The sequence below is a fragment of the Rhagoletis pomonella genome, unplaced genomic scaffold, assembly GCF_013731165.1.
Source record: "Rhagoletis pomonella isolate Grant_MI unplaced genomic scaffold, Rhpom_1.0 Rhpom_scaffold_00011, whole genome shotgun sequence".
NCBI classification, from domain to species: domain Eukaryota; kingdom Metazoa; phylum Arthropoda; class Insecta; order Diptera; family Tephritidae; genus Rhagoletis; species Rhagoletis pomonella.
In genome coordinates, this window is record NW_023458565.1 from 20232671 (window position 1) to 20247178 (window position 14508).

The 14508-nt window shown below is 33.1% G+C and overlaps 1 protein-coding gene across 1 annotated transcript in view; it reads left to right on the forward strand.

The window, feature by feature from the left end:
• The first annotated feature begins 516 nt into the window (after nt 1-516).
• LOC118747203 (putative uncharacterized protein DDB_G0282129) overlaps nt 517-14508 on the forward strand; it is a 145241-nt gene continuing 131249 nt past the window's right edge. Inside the window, exon 1 of the mRNA XM_036481193.1 lies at nt 517-587. The gene's annotated coding sequence lies outside the window, so the exon portion shown is untranslated. The remainder of the gene's footprint in view (nt 588-14508) is intronic.

Here is a 14508-nt window from a genome sequence, read left to right on the forward strand (position 1 = left end):
GTACTAATGATTTTTTATTGGTCCCCCCATTGCATTTTCCGGGGTTTTTGTGGGCTTTTGGCGGACCTATAAATTATAGTTGCGATCAAAGAATGGTTAATTAAACAATTGAGTAGTATTACTGGGAATCTCCTGCAGATAAACAGAGTTTTTCGATAGAAAAATATTGATTTTTAACTATTCTATATCATTTCTACGAAAAGTTGTTTTTTTCCCAATATAAAATAAATGGAAAACTTTTAGCGCAAAATAAAAAAAAATAGGGATTTATTTTTTTGGTACAGAACAATCGTTGGGTTTGAGAGCACAAAAATTCCGACTTAACTTTTTCACATGCATTTTTGGACGACCCTAATGTACTCATATGTATGTCTCGCATGAGTGTTTGCGTCCATTTGAATTCATTTATTATATGCGCATGCACATACATAAATACTTGTATTATCTCGGTTGCACCCTAAATACACGAGCTATTTCACTTTAATTATAATCCTCTTTCTATTTCTGTTTTACAGCGCTGAGTGTTCAGTTGACTATACCCATGCAAACTTCATCACGAGGACACCGGCTAACGGAAATACTACAACGTAAGTGACACAAAAGAACTACATACAGATTTTAATGTTTATATTCCTTTCCCTATATGTATATACATATGTACATATGTATGTAGAAACTTAACGGTTGGTTGCACATGAACAAGTAGAAATACATTGTTGCATACAAATTTATCTACATAAAATAGTATAATAAAATAAATAATGTACATTCATACCTACATAAGTGGAAAGTAGCACAGTGCGTGCTAATGAAAGACAATTTATTTAAAAAATAGATAAATTACTCGTAAACGTGCCACTGTATTATCTTACCGACTTTTTTCAAATCTTAACTGAAATTATTATTTAATAATTTTAATTTTTAAGTTATCTTGCAAATTTGAAATAAAATATTTTGCAAATTGGCCACGTAGCCTAAGCATTTTTCAAATAGTCACCAAAAATTAAATTATTGAAGCGCGCTGTGGGCTAAAAATGGAATTTTTCGGCAAAAGTTCATTATTATAACTTTTTTTTTGATTTTATGTTTTAAAATTTAGTCTATTTCCCAAATATAAATATTCCAAGTAAAAAATCAGATAAAAAGTTGATCTCTAGCTAAGTGAATAAACGTGCTTAGTTGCTTAGTTTCACTCTCAGCAGTGTCCGTACGGATTTTTGTGGTGATTAGTGAAGCGTCTAGTGAGATACAATATTTCATCATAAGTAGGCGGAACCACACCCTTTTACAAAAAAAAAAAAGTCATAATAATCTTAATATTGGCCTAAATTCTGCTTCCGTTCCTAATTTTTTAGAATTGTGCTTCCAATATATACGGAAATATCATAATTTTTTCGAAAATACCGCAATGTGGGAGAAGGACATGGTTAACGTCCGATTTTGTTCATTTTCATTGCAAACCTACCTTTCATTAAGATATATAAATTTTGCTCGAGTTATCGTGTACCAGGGCGGGCGGACAAACATATATGGCTTTATAGACCTCTCTCTTTTCGTTTCGTGCATTTTGGTATGTACATATAGTATAGCCTATATCTAAATCGATTTCTTTAGACTGTTACAAACAGCCATTTTGCAACTAACATTATAATCCCAGGGATCGAAATTAACCGTTAGATATCAAGATTTTTTTAGATCATTGCAAAATCGTTATTTTATATTTATATTTTTTTCGATAACAATTTATCGTTAAATTTGTTTTTTTTTTTGTCGGTAAAATGTAATCGTTTTATGGGACTTTTAATTATTTTTATTAATTTTTAACCGTTAAGGCCAGTATACAGCCCTCAAGAAAAGCAAAAACTCCATATAAAATGACGTACAAGAAATGGCTGAGCAATTTTCTGGCAGTATGCAGTTCTTCAGAAATTTTCTACGTTTTCTACTACGGTTTTCTAAAGTTTTTTTGTGAAAAAAGGGCACAAGGCAACCCTATTATTTCTTGAGGAAAGAGTGAGGCTGCATACTGGCCTTTGAAATGAAGACTGCGTATGTGGCGGCATTTTTACATTACTCATACGCACGGGTGTACTCTGTGGGTGTGCAGTTAATATGCACCATTTTCTATGCGAAATCGAAATCAATTTTTTGTTTTGTTTTACGCAAGGCAATTGACTTTTTTGCTTTCGAAATTGACCAAATAAAACTGTGTTCATGGACTTTTGAAATACTTCAGGATGAAAAGTACATACATATTTTAGGTGTATATGCAATGTTATACCTACAAACAAAGCACACGTTGAAATTAATAGGATATAAATTTGTGTTAAAACAAGAGCATGGAAACCCTCATAAGATATACTACTGTATTAATGTTTTCAAGAATGTCGTGATTTTGATGTTTATAAAATTTGAGCTTGATTAATACATTTTTAAAAACTTTACAGCACAAAAACAAAAACAAATCGATTTAAAAATGTTCCAACTATTTCGAGAACGGTTTTTGAAAATATGCCATCTCAAAAAAAATTGCAAAAAATCACAATGGTAGCTCTGAGTATTGCGCAATATTTAATTATAGTGTTACGGGGTGCACTCTATGAGTTATGAATCTTTTTTTACACCGCAGTTTTGTAGCCCATTAAAATTTTGTATAATAAAGTACAAATTTAAATTTTTAATATTTCTTGTGCGGCTTTTTGCACTTTTTTCTTATTAAAGAAGAAACTGCGCAAAACCGTTTCGAAAGAAAAATAAAAAAACGCCAGTTTTGCAATCGCTTTAAATTTTCACTTACACTAAAATTTAATGGGCTATAAAATTGCGTACTCAAAAAAATTCTAAAAAAAAAATTTTTAATCTGTAAATTTGTCCCATTTTTTTTTACTCAACTTCGATGTAAAAAAAAATTCATAACTCAAATTATTGTTGAGTGCACCCCGTAATACTATACTTAAATATTGCGGAATACTCAGTACTACCATTGTGATTTTTTTCCATTTTTTGAGATGGCATATTTTCAATAACTAATTTTTTTATCAAAAAAAAAAATGTTTTTTAAATATTTCCCATATATATATGTACATATCCATACCGTCGTTTAAAGTACAAACCCGCGTATCAAGATAATGCCAAATCGCTTATGTGAGGTTGCCAAAATTTTAAAGGAGAGAGTAAAACTTGTCTTATTTCAAAACGTTTCTCTCTTTTATCCCGGTGAGACAATCTAATTTTGGGACAAAAGTCAGTTACAAGGTTTTGCAGAACCACGATATGCCGTTTTTTACGTTAAACAACGTTATGTATATACATACAAAAATTACGCTTTTAAAGTAATAAAATTGTCCAGTCATTGCTCCGAAGCAGATGAAAATAATTCAAAATATTCAAATATCACCTTGCTCCTATTTGCGAAATTTGTGATCCCTAAGTTATGAGTAAAGCAGCTTAACAAATTCATACAATTCTTTGCTTTAAAAATTTCATCACGCACTTGATTGCCTTGAATTTCTCCGAAAAACCATGTACCAAAACTAACATCGACCATAAATATTATTCCAAGCGATATTGTGCCACCTTGACCGCATCGTATTTCATAACTTTTAAACTCGCCGTCTACACAAAATACGGCACATTCATATACACGCATACAACCACGCTTAAACACTGCAAGCAAATGTTGCCGTTGGCTCGAAACAAAACGGCTGCATAAATATGTATATATGTATGTATGTATGTAGGTAGATTGCAAATGTATAGTTGCAGTTAGCCAACCAAAATTGTATGCGCGCGCCCCCCTGCGCGCCAAAATGATGTCGCATCCATTTTTCGTTTGGTTCCCGTAGTTTTTTCACGCTTTCATGCACCAGCCAATGCATTCGGCTTCTATTTGCTAGCTGCGGGCCATTAGATTGCTGGTACACAGAAAAAATTACAGCTCACGCTTGCGTGACTCAAGCTGGCCTGGGGCTTTTCTGCACGTTTTACAGTGCAGGGGCTTACAGCCAGCTCTATTTTGCTAGTTTTTTTTTTCGTTCTGGCTTTAAAATTTTTCCTCTGTATATGATTGCAGTTGTAAGTATGTATGCTTTTTGTATTTTGTTTCCTCTTTCGTCTGTTCATTTGTTTGTATATTTGCTGGGTCTCCCTTTCTTTTCGTTTTTGTTTGTTTGTTTGTTTATTTTTATGGTCGCGCTTGTTTGCTTGTTTACTTGCATCATTTCAATTCAGTCATTCGTTTCTATTTTTAAATAGCCAGCCACAATGTACCCTTGGTTTTATCTCTCCATATGCTGCTGTATATATATGTGTGTGTGTGAATGTGAAGCTCTATCTTTTTCCGTTTTCCCCTATCAGTTTTGTAACATCTGTTGGTAAACATTTTCGTTACGGCATTTCTATTTGTTTTGCTTGAGTTGCGCGCAGTGCAGTCCTTCTGCAAAAAAAAAAAAAAAACAAAAAAACATAGCAGTTGAATGCAAAAAATGGAAATAAAAGCAAAAATATATTAAATTTTTCCTTTTACCGGTATCGCCCGGCCCAACCGACATGGCTTGTAATTCCCACACTATTTCTACAGATTTGTATCTGACTAATTTATTTATTTGCGATGCTGTGATATTTTGTAATTGAGTTTGGGTTAGCCTTTCGTCCTTTGGTCAAAGCATTTAACGCGGCATTATTCGTTTGCTGTTGACGTTGGATTCCGTTTGCGATTTAGACATATTTTTTATGCGCCTTTTTTAATAGTTAACTTTGGCCTTTTCGCAATCGGTAGCATTGCTCTAACATTTGAAATAAAAAGTAAACATTTGCTTTTGCTTTGCACTTCCATTTCGTTGCGTCGGCATTTTTATTTAACACTCCATGTTACCACCTGCCACTGCGTATGGGGCGGCATTTTTACATTACTCATACGCATGGGTGTACCGTTTGGGTGTGCGCTTTATTATACCACATTTTCTGTGCGGAATCAGGATTAACTTCTTATTTTGTTTCACCAAATAACACTGTATTCATGTATTTTCAAATATTTTTATAGTAAAGCGAAGCCATATATGCAAACTTTAAAGTTATGTTCAAATTTTAACATAGTTTATACCATTTTATTTTGGCGATTTAAGGGAAGGAAAATTGAAAATCGAAGTTGGTAAAAAAAAGTTCAGACACGATGTATGTGCGTATGGATATAATAAAAAATCGGTCCCCAATTGTTACAAGATTACCTGGAAGAATGCTGAGCTTGTACCGGCCTTTATCAATTAGTGGTCGTATCCGTCTCATTTCCCAACCAGACTGCACTTTTGGGTATACTTTGCATTTTACACATTTTAACCTTAATTAAAAACAATATTTTGATATTTTAAATGCCATCCTTTCACTTCAATTGCGCCCCTTTCGATTTTAAAATAAAATGGGATTCCACTTTTTTCATATAAGGACATAAATTGTGTGTCAGCGTTTGACAATTGGATCTCTTCAGGAACCTTTAATCGATCATCTGTATATCAAGGGCCAATATAAGGTATTTGCACAAAATTGCCCAATTTAAAAAAAAAGGTCGATTTAAAGTCAACCTTTGGTTAAAAAGTCGGTTTTTTGTGTATTTTTGGTGACAAAAATTTAGTCATTGGTATTTTTTTCATGTTGGGTTCGTAGTGGGAGCGAATTATGAAGGTGCCATCAAATACGTGCAGGCTTAATGTGAGGATCAAAAATCGCAGATTACTGATGCCATCATTATGCGAGTAAATCAACGATGCCAAACTTTCTACAATTGGCTTAACGAATGGTGCACGTCTATACCTGCTATCGCTTACCGTTTATCGCAGAAGATATACGATATAATATAGGAGATATCGCATACTTGCCATATATATAGTTTAACAACTATTTTTCATATATTTTGTATTCCTACTATGAAAGAAGTGGTGTGATTCGAAGAAACACTGTAAACCCTCGGACACCCGACAGGACCCATGAAGTTTTCAATGATCCCGTATTTTAATCCTGTTCGACCTAAATGCCGCAGCCTTCGTGACTTCCATAAATGGAGGCGCGAAGATATTAGAAATCAAATTATATCAGTCAATATTTCGACTAAAGCACCATCTAGCGGAGCTATTTTTTGTAAATATAATTCCTACTATGTATCTAATACACGCCGCAAATAACAGATGCAATGTATAATCAACCAAATCTGGCAGAATGAGAGCCATGGAACTAGATGATGCATTTTTTTAGGTGCACTTGGTATATGAAAAAGTGGAAAAAGCAACAACAGATTACATGGCGAACTCAGCTCAGTGGGTAGACTAATGGCTTTGTAAGCTGGGTTCACTGTGTCGAATCCCAGTGAAGTAGTCTGATGGGGAAATGTAGTGATCTCCGAAATATGTAGTAGCTATATCTTATACCTATATGTAAATTATTGCTGTTTTTCCACACCATTTTTCATGAAAAACGGCATCAAGCTCATTAAAAAAATTGTTGAATATAATTTAATTGTTTTCTTCTGAATTCCCCAAAAACCTTTTTTTTTTGTCAAAAATGAAATCTTTTTCTCAAAAAGATATATATTTTTACAATTTTCTCAGAAACAAATATTACTATTAAAATATAACTCAATTAAAATTTGTATCTTTTTTAGGAAAAATAATAATTTTCCCCCAAAAATTATTCGCTTTCTACCGATAAATATTTTTTCATTTAACTATTGTATAAATAATTTTTTTTCTAGAACATACTTATTCTTAAAAATTCTAATTTTTTTCTCAAATCCTTAAAACCTCTAAGAAAAAAACAAAAATATTACTATGGACACACATTTTCAAACCGAAGTAAAATTAAAATGCACATTTTTTCTATAAACAAATTATTCTTTTCTGAAATGTTTATTTGTTTCCGAAAAAATCCCAAATTAACGTTTTCCAAAAAAAACAAATTATATTTATTAAAGTCACGCAATGTTAAAAAAAAACGCCAGAATGCATACAATATTCTTATGATTGCAGAGCCTTTGGGGAAATATGTTTGTATTGGTCCTCAAGGAGTTTGAAATTAATTAAAAAGTCTGCACTGAGACAATGTCTATTTCAAGTTCAATAGGGAGAATTATTATTTGGGATAGATATACAATTTTGAAAAAACTTGGTAGATTATAATAAGCTAACGGGAAGCTGTAATAAAAATAATTTTTTTTGCGAAAAAAAAATTTATTTAGAAAGTCATTATCTAATCAAAATGCCTCCATACCAATTACATAGCAACTATGGTTTGTTTTTTCACAGTGACGAGTCTTGGTTTTCGATACAAAAAAATTTAATTTAACAGCCGAATTTAAATTAAAACTCTTTATTACGAAAACAGCTCTATGAAGATTAATTCGGAAAAAACGATAAGAAAAGAACTACGAGCTTTCCATTAATAATAATAATAGATTGGCGCTTACACATATGTATGCTAGTGTTTGGCCAAGCTACTCCCCCGATTTGTGGCGTGCCCCCTGATGTTGCCGGACTTTCCATTAATTTAAATAATGCTTGTTTGTGTAGCAATCGTTAAACAAGGAATATTCTGAGTAAATAAATTTAAGCTGAGATTTTTGGATATTAATAAAAACTTTTATTTATGTAGGCGAAAATGCCAATAATTTCCAACGCACGCAGACTCGTATCTACATATATATACATATATGTATAGAAAGTACGAAAATACGTTGATCCAAGAAAAATGTTTCATTGATGGCAAACCAATAACCAAGTTATGGGGTAATCGAATTCCATACATCATTCACAAATCATTTTGATTGACGCGATAAAGGTCCATGGTTGCGAAAATATATGCATATACATTTTCCTATACACAGGAATGCACACATACCGGAGGTTTTCATATACAAATTTGTATGAATATATACGAAGATATGTAGATATATACATGTACAAACATGTATACATTAGCGTGGGCCGAAAATCCGCTTTTTTAGAATTGTGTTTGCTAATATCATAGATATGGTACATTATGTTCTGAAAACAATCTGTGTGAAAGATGAAAATTTTTGGTCAATACCTTAGGCTCGCCCAAGTCCATCAAAGTTCAGTGTGCTCAACAAATAAAAATTAATAAATATGTTAATTAATAATTTTGTTTTACTAAAATTGCAATTATATTCGAAAGTATTATAGCCATGATTTTAATTTTTTGAATTTTATATGGAAATTGACAGCAAATAAAAAATCATGTTCCATTTAAATTGCTGGTGAAACCGGCTGTAAGTCCTACATAATTTGGTATATGGGACCTTTTTTGTAGATGTAAGCTAAGAAAAATTTTTTTTTAACCCTTGAACTTTGATGGACTTGGGCGGGTCTAAGATATTGCCCAAAAATTTTCATCTTTCACACAAATTATTTTTAGAGCATAATGAACCATATTTTTGCTATTACCAACCAAAATTCTAAAAACCCGGATTTTCGGCCCACACTAATGTATACGAACCTGTAAGGCTAAAAATATTTTACGGTTATATATTCATATCTTTTAATGGAAACGTTTGCGTAGCAGGGAACACTTCGCACATACGCATGTATTTATGTATACTATGTACATAGTCTAACGGGTGATTTTTTTGAGGTTAGGATTTTCATGCATTAGTATTTGACAGATCACGTGGGATTTCAGACATGGTGTCAAAGAGAAAGATGCTCAGTATGCTTTGACATTTCATCATGAATAGACTTACTAACGAGCAACGCTTGCAAATCATTGAATTTTATTACCAAAATCAGTTGGCAGAAAATCCGCTTTTTTATCGACAAATTTTGTTCAGCGATGAGGCTCATTTCTGGTTGAATGGCTTCGTAAATAAGCAAAATTGCCGCATTTGGAGTGAAGAGCAACCAGAAGCCGTTCAAGAACTTCCCATGCATCCCGAAAAATGCACTGTTTGGTGTGGTTTGTACGCTGGTGGAATCATTGGACCGTATTTTTTCAAAGATGCTGTTGGACGCAACGTTACGGTGAATGGCGATCGCTATCGTTCGATGCTAACAAACTTTTTGTTGCCAAAAATGGAAGAACTGAACTTGGTTGACATGTGGTTTCAACAAGATGGCGCTACATGCCACACAGCTCGCGATTCTATGGCCATTTTGAGGGAAAACTTCGGAGAACAATTCATCTCAAGAAATGGACCGGTAAGTTGGCCACCAAGATCATGCGATTTGACGCCTTTAGACTATTTTTTGTGGGGCTACGTCAAGTCTAAAGTCTACAGAAATAAGCCAGCAACTATTCCAGCTTTGGAAGACAACATTTCCGAAGAAATTCGGGCTATTCCGGCCGAAATGCTCGAAAAAGTTGCCCAAAATTGGACTTTCCGAATGGACCACCTAAGACGCAGCCGCGGTCAACATTTAAATGAAATTATCTTCAAAAAGTAAATGTCATGGACCAATCTAACGTTTCAAATAAAGAACCGATGAGATTTTGCAAATTTTATGCGTTTTTTTTTAAAAAAAAGGTATCAAGCTCTTAAAAAATCACCCGTTAGATGTGTGTTCGTCCGCCTGTATCCGCCTACCGTGCAAGCGCGTAAACTTCAAGTAAATTCGTTTGCCTCAAGTACTTAATATGGCAGTGAATAATTCACATGCAATATATAAAGTGGAATATACGCACGTTTATTTTGACTGATGTCTACCATATACATACATATTGATATGTGCACTCACACATACAATTGCAAATAAAATGACAATCAATCAATTATTCATTCACAACAACGATGGCGGCGCATGGCGCATGATTCCAGTGAATACTTACAAGCAAACATAGATATGATTGACTGATTTATTCACTGGGCAAGATAGCTAGACGAAAAATCTATTCAAAGAAAATATTTTTAAGGTTGCTGGTTGATGGTGCAATATACTTAAGTTATATCTGTTACAAGAGCAGTTAACGATTATAAGGTTAAAAAAATGTGGTTGAATTCTTGGTAAAGAAAAAGGACCGCAATCATGAGAATAATAATACATAATAATAATAGTATTTTGTCGCTTACACTTTTGATAAGTATTTGGCAAACTTCTCCTCCAATTTGTGGTGCGACCGCTGTTAGAAAAAACTTATTATATAAATTTTATAGATTCATTTTATAGTTTAGAAATAGAAGTCTAAGTTTTAAAGGCTTTTTCTGGTGATTTTTTTTTTTTTAAATCTTGATTTTTCGAATAATAAATTTTTTGAATAGTTCAAAGAACAGTTTTAGAAAAAAGGCGAATAATACAACACCATAGTTCAAACTATGTATACATTAATAAAATATAGGGCTGATAAATTTGTTATAATTTTTGAGTGCATATCGAAAGGCAGTGTTTGAACTAAATTCAGAAACGGGCGGTCTTCAATAAAATTCTGAGATAGGGCGATTTCGAACTGGCTGCCGAGATTGGTCGATCTTCCCCTCAGCCGTCGATATGCTGACGATCCTAAAGCAAACAAAATTTTCTCTAAACACTTGTTAGAAAAACGGTCTGACATTTAGAGTTTCTTTTTCTGTGAAAAAATTGGACTCTAAAATTAATTTTTATTCCTGAGATAAAATAAAATTCATTTTCAACAAAAAAAAAAAGATTTTATTGTGAAAAAACAAAGCTCAAAAATTAATATTTGTTGGATAAAAAAAATCTCATTAACTAATTATTATTTTTTATCAAAAAAAAACAAAAAAATGATTCACAAAACAATCATTATCTCAGACCGAAAAATTAACACTCAAAAAATTAGCTTGATTTCTGATTATACAAATATAATTCGATACCATTACTATTATTTTTATTATTGCTGATCGCAAATTTTAAAATCATAAAATAATGTTTAAATATAATAATAATTATTTTTTTTATAAAACTTATAACGATTACGGTCCCTGCTTAAAAACTCTAATAAAAAAGTTTACTTTGAGCTTTGCCATTTATTAAAAATTACTCTACAAAAATATCTGCTCTTTTCGCACATACACGCTGACAAAATAACTGATTGCCCCGGAAAGTAGACGACTTTTGCCTTTGCAACTGCAGTCATTCTAAAAGTTATGGAAATTGTAACGAAAGGCAGGAAAAGCATAGTACATGTAAAGGCTTATGCAAAATGTGTACATTCACGTATTCATATGTTAGTAAGGGTTTGCACAACCTAGAATACCTTACGAAACTTTTGTCAACGAATTGATGCCAACAACAGACATTCGAATGACAAATGGTGATTGAGTGGCTCGGCTTTCATACACCAACGTATGCTTCTAACAACAATCGCATTAGATACTTCCTCCTTCCGACATTCTAACACAAAGCACACGACGTCGCACAGCCGCCAAAAGCACTTCAACTTCCGCAACTCACATTTATTTTCCACATTTCACAACTTTGTAATGAGGTTATTCATTCGCCCTCAACGTCAACACTTACTTAACTCTTTTCAACGTACGTACATAGAACCTACTTACACACTTACATGAATATGCATGAAATTGCAAAATTGAAGAGGAAAAAATTTATTTCTACCTAACGACCGGGAAAAATCGAGATTTTTTTTTGTGTTGACATTATTAACTCTAAAGGTGAAAATCTGAGTAAATTAAAAGCTTACAAATGATCAAACCAAGAGAGTACGCCACTTCAAACACACATACACTAAAATTCATACAAATATGTCTTTGCTGCTGTTACAAAATGCGCTCGAAGTCAAATTGAACGTGGACTCTCAAGTATGTACATACATTAGACTGCATCACTTCCCATTCTAAAAAAAAAAATGGTACTGTTTTTCCGTTGGAATTATAAAATCTATAATACTTTGAGACGTCCACTAAAATATTTCGGAAAACTTAAGATTCCGTGGAAAATTTTTTTAAATTTTTTAAAAATATTTTTACGTAAATTTTTTAAGCCTAATCTGTTTTGTCATCTAAGGGGACTATTTTCAAAAAGTTCTTTAAGTAGCTATTTTTATTCATAAAAAACTCCATTTTTGGAGGTATTTTCAAATCGGTCCAACTCGCTTAAATCTTAATATTTTTGCGAAATATTTTGGTGGACGTCTTAGAGTACAATGAATTTTATAGCCCCGCCAGAAAAACCGCAAAATTTTTTTGTGATTCAGTCTAATGTACATACGTAGTTCGCAGAGAATTTGGTTAGCGTTAAATCGTTGGCGCATGTATGGCATTCAAATGCTTTGAACACAAAAAACAAGCACACACATGCAAACAAACACACACGCAATGGCCTTTCATTAGAAGGAAAATGTAGTGGCAGGCAGTCGCAAGCAAACAGCAGTTTTATTGCTTCACTTTGATCGGAATGCGGAAGAAAGTGCCACTCAAAGCTAATATACAAACGTCACTAGTTACGTACATACATATGTACTCTTATGCTCGTAGATATGAAAAGTTGAATGCATGCAATAAGCGTTTTTAGCTGCTGTGCTCTAGCGTTAACTACTAACTGCGTGTGTGTGGTTAGCCGGGAGGGGGCGGGAGGGGCTAATGGCATAGTTGCTGAGTTGAGCTGCTCTTAAGTATTTCAAGTGGCGACTCAATTGACAGTGCTGACAAAGTCAAGTTGTGCATTGAGGTCGATTTGAGCGAAAAGAAATGAAAGGAAAAAAAAGCTGCACGTTTGTAGAAAAATACACAAAAGCGATTGATTTAAGTGAATCGCTTTGATTGGAAATCGAATTTATGGAAAACCGAACGGAGGAATTTGTATGGATGCACGGCCCATTTGAAAAGTGCAAATATAAATAAAATTCTTAAAAGGCAAGTGAAAAGTAAAGGATTCAGGATAGTTAAGAAAATGTAAAATAAATTTCTTAGTACTCTTGTTAAACATTTTAACTATCTAACTGACATTTTAACCCCTACTGAAACATATTTCCCAAAAAAGTTCTGCGCTAATAACAATATTGTATGCCTTTTAGCGTTTTTCTAATTTTATTTTACAATTTTAAGAAAAATATTTAAAACGAAAATATCGAAAATTTGGAAAATAATATTCCCACAAATTTTTTATTGTTTTTTGGAAAAAAATATTTCACGAGCTTTAGGATAAACATAATTTAAGAAAAATATATGATTTTTTATCAAAACTATAAGAGACTTACCATTTATTATCGTTTTACGTTTAATCTTAGGATGGTGCCTTTTATATAGAAGAATAGGCTTAGCACCGTCAGCTAAAAAAATTATTACTAATGAACGCGATTTCCTAGCGTCTTGAAATTTTCACTTTTACCTACTTAAATTTAAGAGACTACAAAACTGCATACCCAACAATTCTGAGCAAAACGTTTGAAAGTTTTTGATGTAGCTGTTAAAGTTTGTTGAATTTTTATAATTTTTGTAAGAAGTTTGAAATGTAGATTTATGTGGTCCTGGTTAGGAAATGTGCTAGACTTTTATAAAAAAAAAACTATAAACATTAGATTAACAAAATAAAAACAAAACCTGTTCAAAATGTAACTTAACTTAATCAGCTGACCACAAGGGTATATAGGTAATGGATGAGTCCGCACACCAAATTAAGCACAAATATTAAATTTTACTAACAATTTCATTCCTCCCCACTGCTAGGCTCAACATTTAATTTTAATTCCGAGTTAACAACATTGCTTTAAAACTTTGTTAATTTGCAAATAAACACATTAGCATACCGTTTCTTTTAATTTCCCAAATGCGCGCATATTCAGTGAAAAATCTACCATTTTTGCTTGAAGCAAAATGAAACCCAAAAATGGCGGCAAAAAAAAACATTTTAATTGCTAGGGTACAGTGAATGCGAAAAGACTTTCCAAAAGAAACCCAAAAGGAATAACAGCATTGTAATTACATGTTTTTTTTTGTTTTGCTTGGCTTTGTTCCAGCGCTTCTTATTTGCATTACGCTGACGTCGTGCTTGGCCATTAACGCCACGCCAGTGGGCTAAATAATGTCGATAGCAGGTACGACCAGGTAAACCTCGATTACACCGACGCACAACCCACTGCTTGTTTGATCAGCTAAAGAGCAGACATTGCTGCGCACATAAAAGCATACATACATACATCGTGCTGTTTTCTGTTAGTGTAGACTGCCTTGGCCATTTTTTTCAACTGTCCTTCCTACGTGTTTGTCTGACTGCGTGTGCGCCTTGCCAACCATTTGGTGGCCAATGCATAAGAAAGCACCTACACGCATGCATTCAGTGAACTTATGCGCAGGAATACATACTTACCTGCTATGTTTGTATATACATTAGAGCGTACCAGAAAAAAAAATTTCGCCGTACATCTTCGAATCGAAATTATTTTGGCATGGTAATTAAAAAAAAAACAAAATTCCGAACGTGGGGGGTCGCCTTTTTAAATTTTTCTTCATATCTTCGGCATTACGGTCGGATCTTAAAGCCTGGTATATCGATGTTCTTGCCTCGAACAGAATTTTTTTTTGTTGTTCCAAAGTTCATT